This window comes from Rousettus aegyptiacus, unplaced genomic scaffold, assembly GCF_014176215.1.
Source record: "Rousettus aegyptiacus isolate mRouAeg1 unplaced genomic scaffold, mRouAeg1.p scaffold_m13_p_7, whole genome shotgun sequence".
NCBI lineage: Eukaryota > Metazoa > Chordata > Mammalia > Chiroptera > Pteropodidae > Rousettus > Rousettus aegyptiacus.
Genome location: NW_023416310.1, coordinates 82,547,923 through 82,556,792, shown reverse-complemented (window position 1 = coordinate 82,556,792; position 8,870 = coordinate 82,547,923). Strand labels below are relative to the sequence as shown.

Sequence of the window (8,870 nt, the reverse complement as noted above, 5' to 3'; positions counted from 1 at the left end):
TCTGTTCCACTGTCTCATGGAAGCAGACAATGACAGTATATGAATAATGGGCCTGACTGTGTCTCAATAAAACCTTATTTACAAGATCAAATGATGGACTGGATTTGGCCCATAGGCCGCGGATTGCTGATTCCGGTTTTAATTCTTCACAAAAGATCCAATGGCCTCATTCGGAGTTGTTCACGTTTGTTCTTTGCATCTTTATGCTTCATAACGTATATCTGCTCGACCTGTACGGTTTTGCACATTTCAGAAAACGACACCCACCTAACTCACGTGGGAGAGATGAGGGAATCCAATTTGATGGCACTTTTAAGACGGAGTCGATGTTTTATCTTTCGGCTGGATCCACTGTGCGGGCGTCATCACTTCTCGGCTCAGCGACCTTGAACGAGTGATCTAATCTCTGTTTCTTCACCTAGAATAGGAATATAAACTTATGTCTATTTTTCATAGCTGTTTTACGAAGACGAAAAGAAACAGCGTAAATAAAGCGCATGCACTGATTCGCTCAGTGCTGCTGCTACAGCAGCTATGGCTATGGTTTTGCTACTGCTACTACTGCATTATTACCATTAACCTCTAGGGTCCCGTTTGGTGGAAAATGAAGACAGACAGACAAGGCAGACTCTAACGCGACTCCTGGCTCGGTGTCACAGACAGATAGCAACTGAGTTAGGACTGACACTGGTTTGCCCAGTTAAGGTGATGTCGCTGAATGAGGAAACAAGAACAGTGATGCTCAGCCTACATATGTGACTAAATACTTTAGATTCCCTTGACGACAGTTTGCTTCCTTAAAGAGTTCAAATGCACCTATAGCATTATTCATTTACACTGGATATGAAGAAAGGGTTTGCCGAATAATATCCAGTGGTGGCCTCCGCATCAAAACTTTGCAAATCCCAAATGAGTTAACAGTTTACTGTATGAAAGAGTCTGAAAATGAGGTCAGGAAGAGAAAACTAAAGTGCAGGGGTAAACGAGGCCATGCAGCCAAGATTTTAGGATAGCTGAAAAGTGCAGACGCTGAATGTATTAGCTCTCCTGGTAGACCCGGTTCCTGCTACTTCCTAATTAGGTTACCGATGGAGTCACTTAAAATTAGAGCCTCAGTTTCTCAATCTGTAGAAAGGAGATAACGAAAGGTGCCTCTTAATGCTGCACACACATATCAAGCACTTGGCTTCCTGCCTGCGTGCAGTAAATGTTCAACGAAGGGACTTAGTTGTCACTTAATACCCTTGACTGACTGTTCCTTTTAATTATGGAAGACAAAGGACATGTTTAAAGTCTGCACCTCTTTGAAAAAGATCTCAGTTTCCCTATGAGGAATCAAGAATGAAAGAAGCTACCAAGCATTTGTCCGTGCTCTGTGCCGGATCAGACTAAGGATTCTGTGTATATCATCTCACTGAATCCTCACAAACCTCTCTGAGGGGAACATTAGTGTCCCCAGCTCACGTAGAGAGAGAGCGAGAGCCGGGATAACTCATACCAGGTCATGCAGTTGGAGCTAAATCAAGGTCCCTCTGACTTCCAGTACGTTTTTTCAGCTCACCACACTGTCTCCTTTTTAAACAGATCTCTATTACAGGTACACTATTGTGCTTGTAATTTGGGAATTGGCCTCTGACCTGCAAGGCTCTCCGGGATCTAAGGTTACCACATCCTTCTTTTGGCTGAGAGGTTAGCTTTTGAGAATGAAATCTGCCTATTTCCAGTTCCCTGATGTGTGCAGACATCTCCTGGAGGAAAGTTGTCCATACGTATATTCAGGATAAACTTATGGAGTGTTACGGAAAAGCTCTGTTCCTGTGTCCTGCCAAGTGCAGCCTCCTCCTCCCAAGGTCCATTACAAGGACATTTCTATTAAAACTCAGTCTGGAAATACTTTTTGATGCTTCCTAAGAGCTGCAATTACATATTCCTAATCCAAAGATTAAGTCGAATGGCTTTGCACTTAAGGAGAATAAAAGAGCTAAGCAACAAGGAAAAGTATTCTGTCAACTGTAAGATCTTGACGTCCTGGTACGAGAGCCCCAGTTTGGGGCCCTAACTGTCACAGCAGTGGACCGGCTCCCCAGGGCACACTTGGCCTCAGTGTGTCCCTTCGGTCTACTAAATTTGAAAGGAAATCCCCCTGCTCTGCACACACAGAATCAGCAGGCTGTGATGGCACCTGCTTGCCAGCATTCTTAAGCTACTTATGTTATTGTCCCCGCAGTTGACACCTTTCAACTACGCCATTGGCTCTGTTCCACTTCTGACCTAGACCCATTCGATAACTCCCAACTGTAATGTTGGCAGAAACTAACTGGTCTGCGAAGGCATCGAACCCACTGGATTTCTATGTGATATCCACGTTCGTCAGCCTAACTGACTCACATTCCCTTCTCCATTGACTTGGTAAAATCTCTGTTTATACGTCAGAGAAAAAAAATTAAGAAATTAAAATATGAATGTGTGTAAACTGAGATAAGTTTATTAACTGAGCAAGGACCATGCTAGGAGCTGCTCTAGTCATTTTTTTTTTTAATTTTAATTTTTCAGTTACACTTGACACTAAATGAGATAATGTATATTAAATACCTAGAGGAATACAGTCAATAACATTGTTCTAGTTATTTTATATACATTATGTCATTTAGTTCTTAACATAACCCTTAAAGCAGTGTTATCACTTGCATTTACAGGCAAAGAGCAGAGTCACAGACACTAGGTGACTTACTGAATGTCTTCGAGTCACAGACTAGATTCAAATGCACATGCATTTTCATAATTCCATGCTTCCTCTCCCCTGTAAAGTTTACATTTTAATCCCCATACAAATCTTTTAGGTAAGTACATAATTTCCATTTCACAGATGAGAACATTGAGGCTCGGAAAAGTTAATTGCCCAAGATGGCAGAATCTGTACTTGCAAATTATAAGTCTCATTCAGGCATGTTAGACTCCAACAAATTAAAACTACTAGCTATGGTACCTGGTTTGCGGCGTCTCAGTTTTTTAAGTAAAATACTATGTCCAACAGTGCCAGTTGTGATTAACTTGCAACTTCCAAATCGAAAGACTGAGACTGAGACCAGAGCCATCATTACACATGAAGAGTGGTCTCAAAAGTGTGCTCTCATTAGCCGCTCATCAAACCTTTCTCCCTCTGTCTAATCAAGAGACTGGGAAGTCACTGACTTACCATTGTGTTTTCACAGCTTGGTTAAGGACTGGTGCACTTTACCTAAGCACTGGAATTTCACAAGTGAGAAGAAAAAACACAGCAGAAAGTACTTTGCTTGCTGACTCATTACTACCTTTCAGAAAGCATAGTGATACCTGGGGTGTGAACAGGGCAGGAGGGAGGGATTGTGAGACCTGATGGCAAATTTTCAGGCTGAGATGTAAACTAGGCAAATCCAATTGCTATACTCACTACCCACCTGCTGGATGACTGGGGGCAAGTTATTTAAACTCCTGGGGTGTTGTAAAGATTAAATAAGTTTGTGCAGATGATGTATTTGGCATAGATCCTGGTACGTAGTAATAAGCACACCATAATTGCTCATTAGTTTATCATTAGAGCATCAGGCAGAGCAGAGGGATGGGGGTGAGCTCACCCTTCCCTTAACCATTTCAGTCCAGACTAATGTCGAATGGTTCATTCAAGGTGCTGCCCTTTTTTTCTTTGCTTCTCTCTGAAAAGCCGAGGGGCCAGGGGCATGAGGAAAGCTCTCAGGATCCCCTTGTGATGCTGCCTGGAACTTTGCGGTACAGCCTAGTCTGCAGACCAGGTGTTCCAGTCACTCAATCTTTTGCAGGTATTTAGCAAATCAAAGCTGACAGCAGGAGGTTGTCAGCCTGACATATGATAAACACCTACTGCAATTTAGCACTTTTGAGCGGGGAGTGTACCAGCAGGATGAGTTAATTGCCAAGCTTATCAACTCAGCTGATGTTTCTTGAGCACCCTGTAAGCCTGCTAAGAACTATCTAAGAAACTCAGGGTGCTGGGGTAGTGGGAGGTTTTCAAGCCTGATGAGAAAATTAGGTGGGAATGGTCACTGAGGGGACTGGCTGGCAGGAATACAAACTATATTAACCAACTCTTGAAAATATAATTATCTACAAGCAGACAGGAAGAAAAAAAAAGAATAGGAATCAGAAATGATGCATGAAGGCCTTTTATTTTACAGGTAGAAAGTGAGGCAGGGCTTAAGGCGCGAGGTATAAACAAAGCTAGCTAGAGTCAGCGACCAAGCTGGCACTGAAATGCTATCTTTTGAGTCTGAATTCAGTTTTCTGGCTACCGTTTGATACTGGTGTCTGTGCTTGTACTATTACAGTTTTCTCCTAGAGTTCATTATGGGCAGCATAGTGTAGACTCCATCATATTCTGGTTTGGCCAATTATGATTTCCATGATCGAAGGCAAATTATTTAATCTTCCTGTGTCTCAGCTTCCTAAACTCTAAAATGGGTTAATATTAGTATCGATACCAAAGGATTATTATGACAATTAAATGAGACAATGTGTCTTAAAGATTTGAAAGACTGTGAAGGTGTCAGTAAAATAAATCTATTATTATTATTGTCATTGGCTTTGAATTTCTTGGTCATGGGTTTGGCTGGGACTTTTGCAGTGACAGAGGACATGGCGGAAATATCAACTCTGATAATTGATACAAGAATCCTCTCTTGTATTTCTTAGACACATCCTGAGGAAATAAAACTATATACGGAAAGGAGACTTGGACCAGTATTATAGACTTTGGTTCTGGTTTCAGCTATGGATTAATTACTGGATTGACAACAGACAGTCCTTTTGACTCCTCTGAGCCATCTGCAAAACAGATAATAATGTCGATCCTGGTGTGTTATTGTGAGGATCAAATCAGATAATGAACGTGAAGTATTTTGTATAATCCGTATAAGGATAAGCTTTTATATTTTTTAAGCCCAAACTTTTGATACCCTTCTTTTCTCATATCCCTGTTTGTTCCGCCACCAAGTCCTATTGATTCTGCTTTTAATATATATCTCAAATCCAACCAATTATCCACCTCCACAGCTACCATCTTAATCCGAGTCACTGTCATTTTCATATGAACACTTTCAATAGCCTGCTAATCCCTCTCCTTGTTCTCAGTCTCACCCTTTTCCAACTCATTCTCCATACAGCAAATTGGCACTTCGCTGCTTAGAACTATTCAGTGTTTAATATTTTAAACCTTAAAACGATCATAAGGCTTTATATGACCTAACCTTTGCTTCCCGTAAGAGCCTCGTTCCTTCTCATTCAAGCTTGCATGTTTTCAAATGCTTGATAAAAACAGTATCTTTCCATAATAGAAAAGTTCAAGCTTCTAACTCCTTTGTCTTCTTTACCGCTCACATGGAACATCTTTCTTCTGACACTTCTAGTCACCAAACATATGGTTTTCTTTTTTCTCCCTATACCAAGCAATGCTTCATGACACCAGCTGGATGCCCTACAATTTAACTCAGTGTTGACACTATCATTCTGGAGACAGTGTCAGATCCCACAGGTTAAGGGCTCAGTCCTACAAGACTGTCCCTTTTCAGACATCAGTTTATCAGCTATGGTTGGAATAAGAGGTGGTTCCAATCACCTCTCCTTGGGTTAGATTCATTTGCTAGGGCATCTCCCAGAACTCAAGAGATAACATTTTACTTACTAGATTACCTATTTTATATGAAAGGATATGTAACTCAGAAACAGCCAGAGGGAAAGGATGCACAGAGCAAGGCATGGAGAATGGTGCAGAGCTTCCATGTCCTCTCCCAGTTCACCCTGTGTTTGCCAACCTGAAAAGCTCTCTATACCCTGTCCTTTTGGGGTCTTCTGGAGACTTCATTCATAGGCAGGACTGAGTAACTCATTGGTCATTGGTAAATGGACAGATTGCCAGCTTCTCTTCCCTCCCTAGGTGGGAAAGTTCCAACCTCTAATCACACGGTTGGTTTTCTCAGCCTCTAGTCCCCAACCTCAGGTGAGGGCTAAAAACTACTTTAATAACACAACAAGAGACACCTTGATCACTCTCATTGTCTAGGATGGTCCAGACATTCTAGGAGCTCTGTGTGAGACAAGGAGGAAGACCAAGTACATATTTCTTATTACAAGGCACGACATCTCACTTTCCCACTTCAGATTACTGCAAATAATGTTTCTGCTCCCTGAAGCGATCTTGTTTCCACTTCTTCTGGGATAATTTCTTCTTATTTTTCAGGTCTCAATTTAATTGTCACATCAGAAAAGATTTACTTGACCGTGCAATCTAATATAAAGGTAATTTCACTTGCAGCAAGGAACATAAATTGTTGAATAAGATAGGAGGTCTGACGCATATGCTTACAACCAGTGAAATCTCAACCACAACAAGAACTCCATGCTCTCCACTCTTAGTAATTAATAGACTAAGCAGACAAAAAATCATAAAGGATATTGAAGGTTTAAGAGCAAAAATAGTAAGTCTGTGTAATGGCTCGCTGTACTCAAAATTTGAGAATATGTCTTCTTTTCAAGCACACATTGAACGTTTAAAATGAGAATAAAATAGATCACAATACAAAGAGAAAGGAACCAAACTGGGTAAAACATTTGTTCAGTTTAACAATTAAGAGAGCCTTATGGAATTGGCTTGTGTAGCAGATAGCTTTTCGAGGCTGCACACTTTTAATCAACGATCGTAAGGCAAAAACTATCAACGTTTTCACTGAGCACGAGAAGACTGCTGCGATGTAAAACACGTTTGAGCACTGGAAAAAGCAAACTGGCCACGGACACTAATTTGAGACTCTTCATTTAGTAAGATGTGATGAAAATGTTAGTAAAAAATTAAAACATCAGTAACTTTTAATCTCTCGCACACACATATGCAGGTGCATACACACGTACGTACGTACATATGTATACACACACGCACACACACACACACACAAATCCTTTGGTGGCTATTCTGCTGAGAAAGTAAAATACATCAACTACTTCAGCCTAAGATATAATGTCCGGCCTGTGGGAGGTGTTTGTGAAAACTTTCACTGAACTCACGGCTTCTTTAGCAGCATTCTGATCCCACTGACAGAGTTCCAGAAAGAGCAAAAGAGCTGTTTCATATTCACAGGCCTACTGTTGTATCTGCTAAAATGTTTGCTCAGGTCTCGGAAGGGCACCATCTAGTCTCAAACGTTTCAGAGAGTAGAACTTGTCATTTCAAACCAACTTCATCAATTTTCTGTAGACAATGTTAGAGAGAAAATGTAGGAACTAGTCCAAACGTTTCTTTCTTCCTCCATTTTATACATGTGATGGGAAGGGAAGGGCAGAGGTGAGCTCAAGGCAGTATATACTCCCACTTGTTTCAATCCCTGGTTTATCAACTACCTTTCTAAAAGTATGTGGCAGGGAGGTGTGGAGAGGGAGAGGACGGGAGGGAGGACAGGTGTTTTGTAAAGCAGAAATGGGTTATCAAGACAACTTAAAACCTCAGCATTTTCTACGCACTGAGTGAACAATGATGGGGTGAAAACGTAAGGAGAAAGAACGATATAAACTCCATCCTGCTTCCGTTGCCCTGGCCTAGCTCTCTCTGCCTGAGTCCGCCAAATCGTTACCTATCTATGTTGCTATCCCTTAGGCAGTGTAGCTGACATTCGTGATTTAAAAAAAAAAATAAATAAAACGAAATATTCCTTTGAAGGGCATTTGGAAATTCACTGTGCCTCCTCGGTTCCTGGAACTAGTCCAGGAACTAGGGTGCAAATCACTTACTCACATTTCAAGAACGTAGAGCCACAACTTTGTGCTTTAGGGAGCTGCTAGAAAAGTGACTCCCGCATTCACAACACGCCGGGCCCAGCTCCAGGCACTCGCCACCTTTCTCACTGGGCGGAGCAGTGATGGCAGAGGATCCTAACGTTAGAATGGAAATGATAATCAGGCACTCATCAGAGCACCGCAGCTTCTCAATTGTCGGGAATTCCCTCATGTGAAAACCCACTGCAGCTGTTGTGCATATTTTGACAATAGATTGAATGTGCCAAAGTAAATAGAGTCAAATCACAAAGAAATCTGACGTCCTCGTGAACTATTTTGGTAAGCTGCATGAATAAGGTGTCTTTTAAAAAGTGGAGTCAATATTTCAAAATTTAAATACAATAACTCAGATTTTTAAAACATCGAACTAATTAGGGGTCTCACATTCTTCTATAGCTACACTCTTAATTTTAATAGCATTTTACCCATGCTTGGGTGAGTCTTTAATTGCAGTAATTTGGTTTCAACAGACAGGGGATTTTTCTTTTTTTTTTTTTTTAAAGAAGTGACAATAGCAGTGAACATCCTTATGGAGATAGTCTGTTCTACATTAGGTGAGGATCGTAATAGATAATGTCATAATCTATTATCTGGGCACTGAATAGGAGACATTGCGCTATCTCCATGTTATGTATGTATGTATGTATGTATGTATACACACACATATATGTATGTGTGTGTGTGTGTGTGTGTGTGTGTAAAACAATTCTATTTCAATGACTCATTTTGATGGTGTGTTGTCAGGGTGATGAATGCATGTGCCTAATGTTGTTTTCCAAGTTTCTGATTTGTGATGTACAGTTGTGTGAAGATCTTTCTGCTCAAGGTGGAGCATTGTCCGCATCATAAAACTCTTGTAGGAAGTACAAAGCACACCTCCCAAAGGTAACTATGACTTAAGTGAAAGCAATTGGATGTGGTATTGAGAGGCTTTGGAAGATGGACCCCAGATGACCAAGATGTGTTCGAGGTTGAAAACCAAGTCTCTCTTCTTCTAGAGGTTACAGGCAGGATTAGAAGTTACCACAATAACAATT

The 8,870-nt window shown here is 41.0% G+C and overlaps 1 long non-coding RNA gene across 1 annotated transcript in view; it reads right to left on the bottom strand.

Moving 5' to 3' along the window:
- Window positions 1–273: 273 nt before the first annotated feature.
- Window positions 274–8,870, bottom strand: part of LOC118605457 — a 70,333-nt gene continuing 61,736 nt past the window's right edge. Inside the window, exon 3 of the long non-coding RNA XR_004952166.1 lies at window positions 274–418. This is a non-coding gene — a long non-coding RNA (uncharacterized LOC118605457). The remainder of the gene's footprint in view (window positions 419–8,870) is intronic.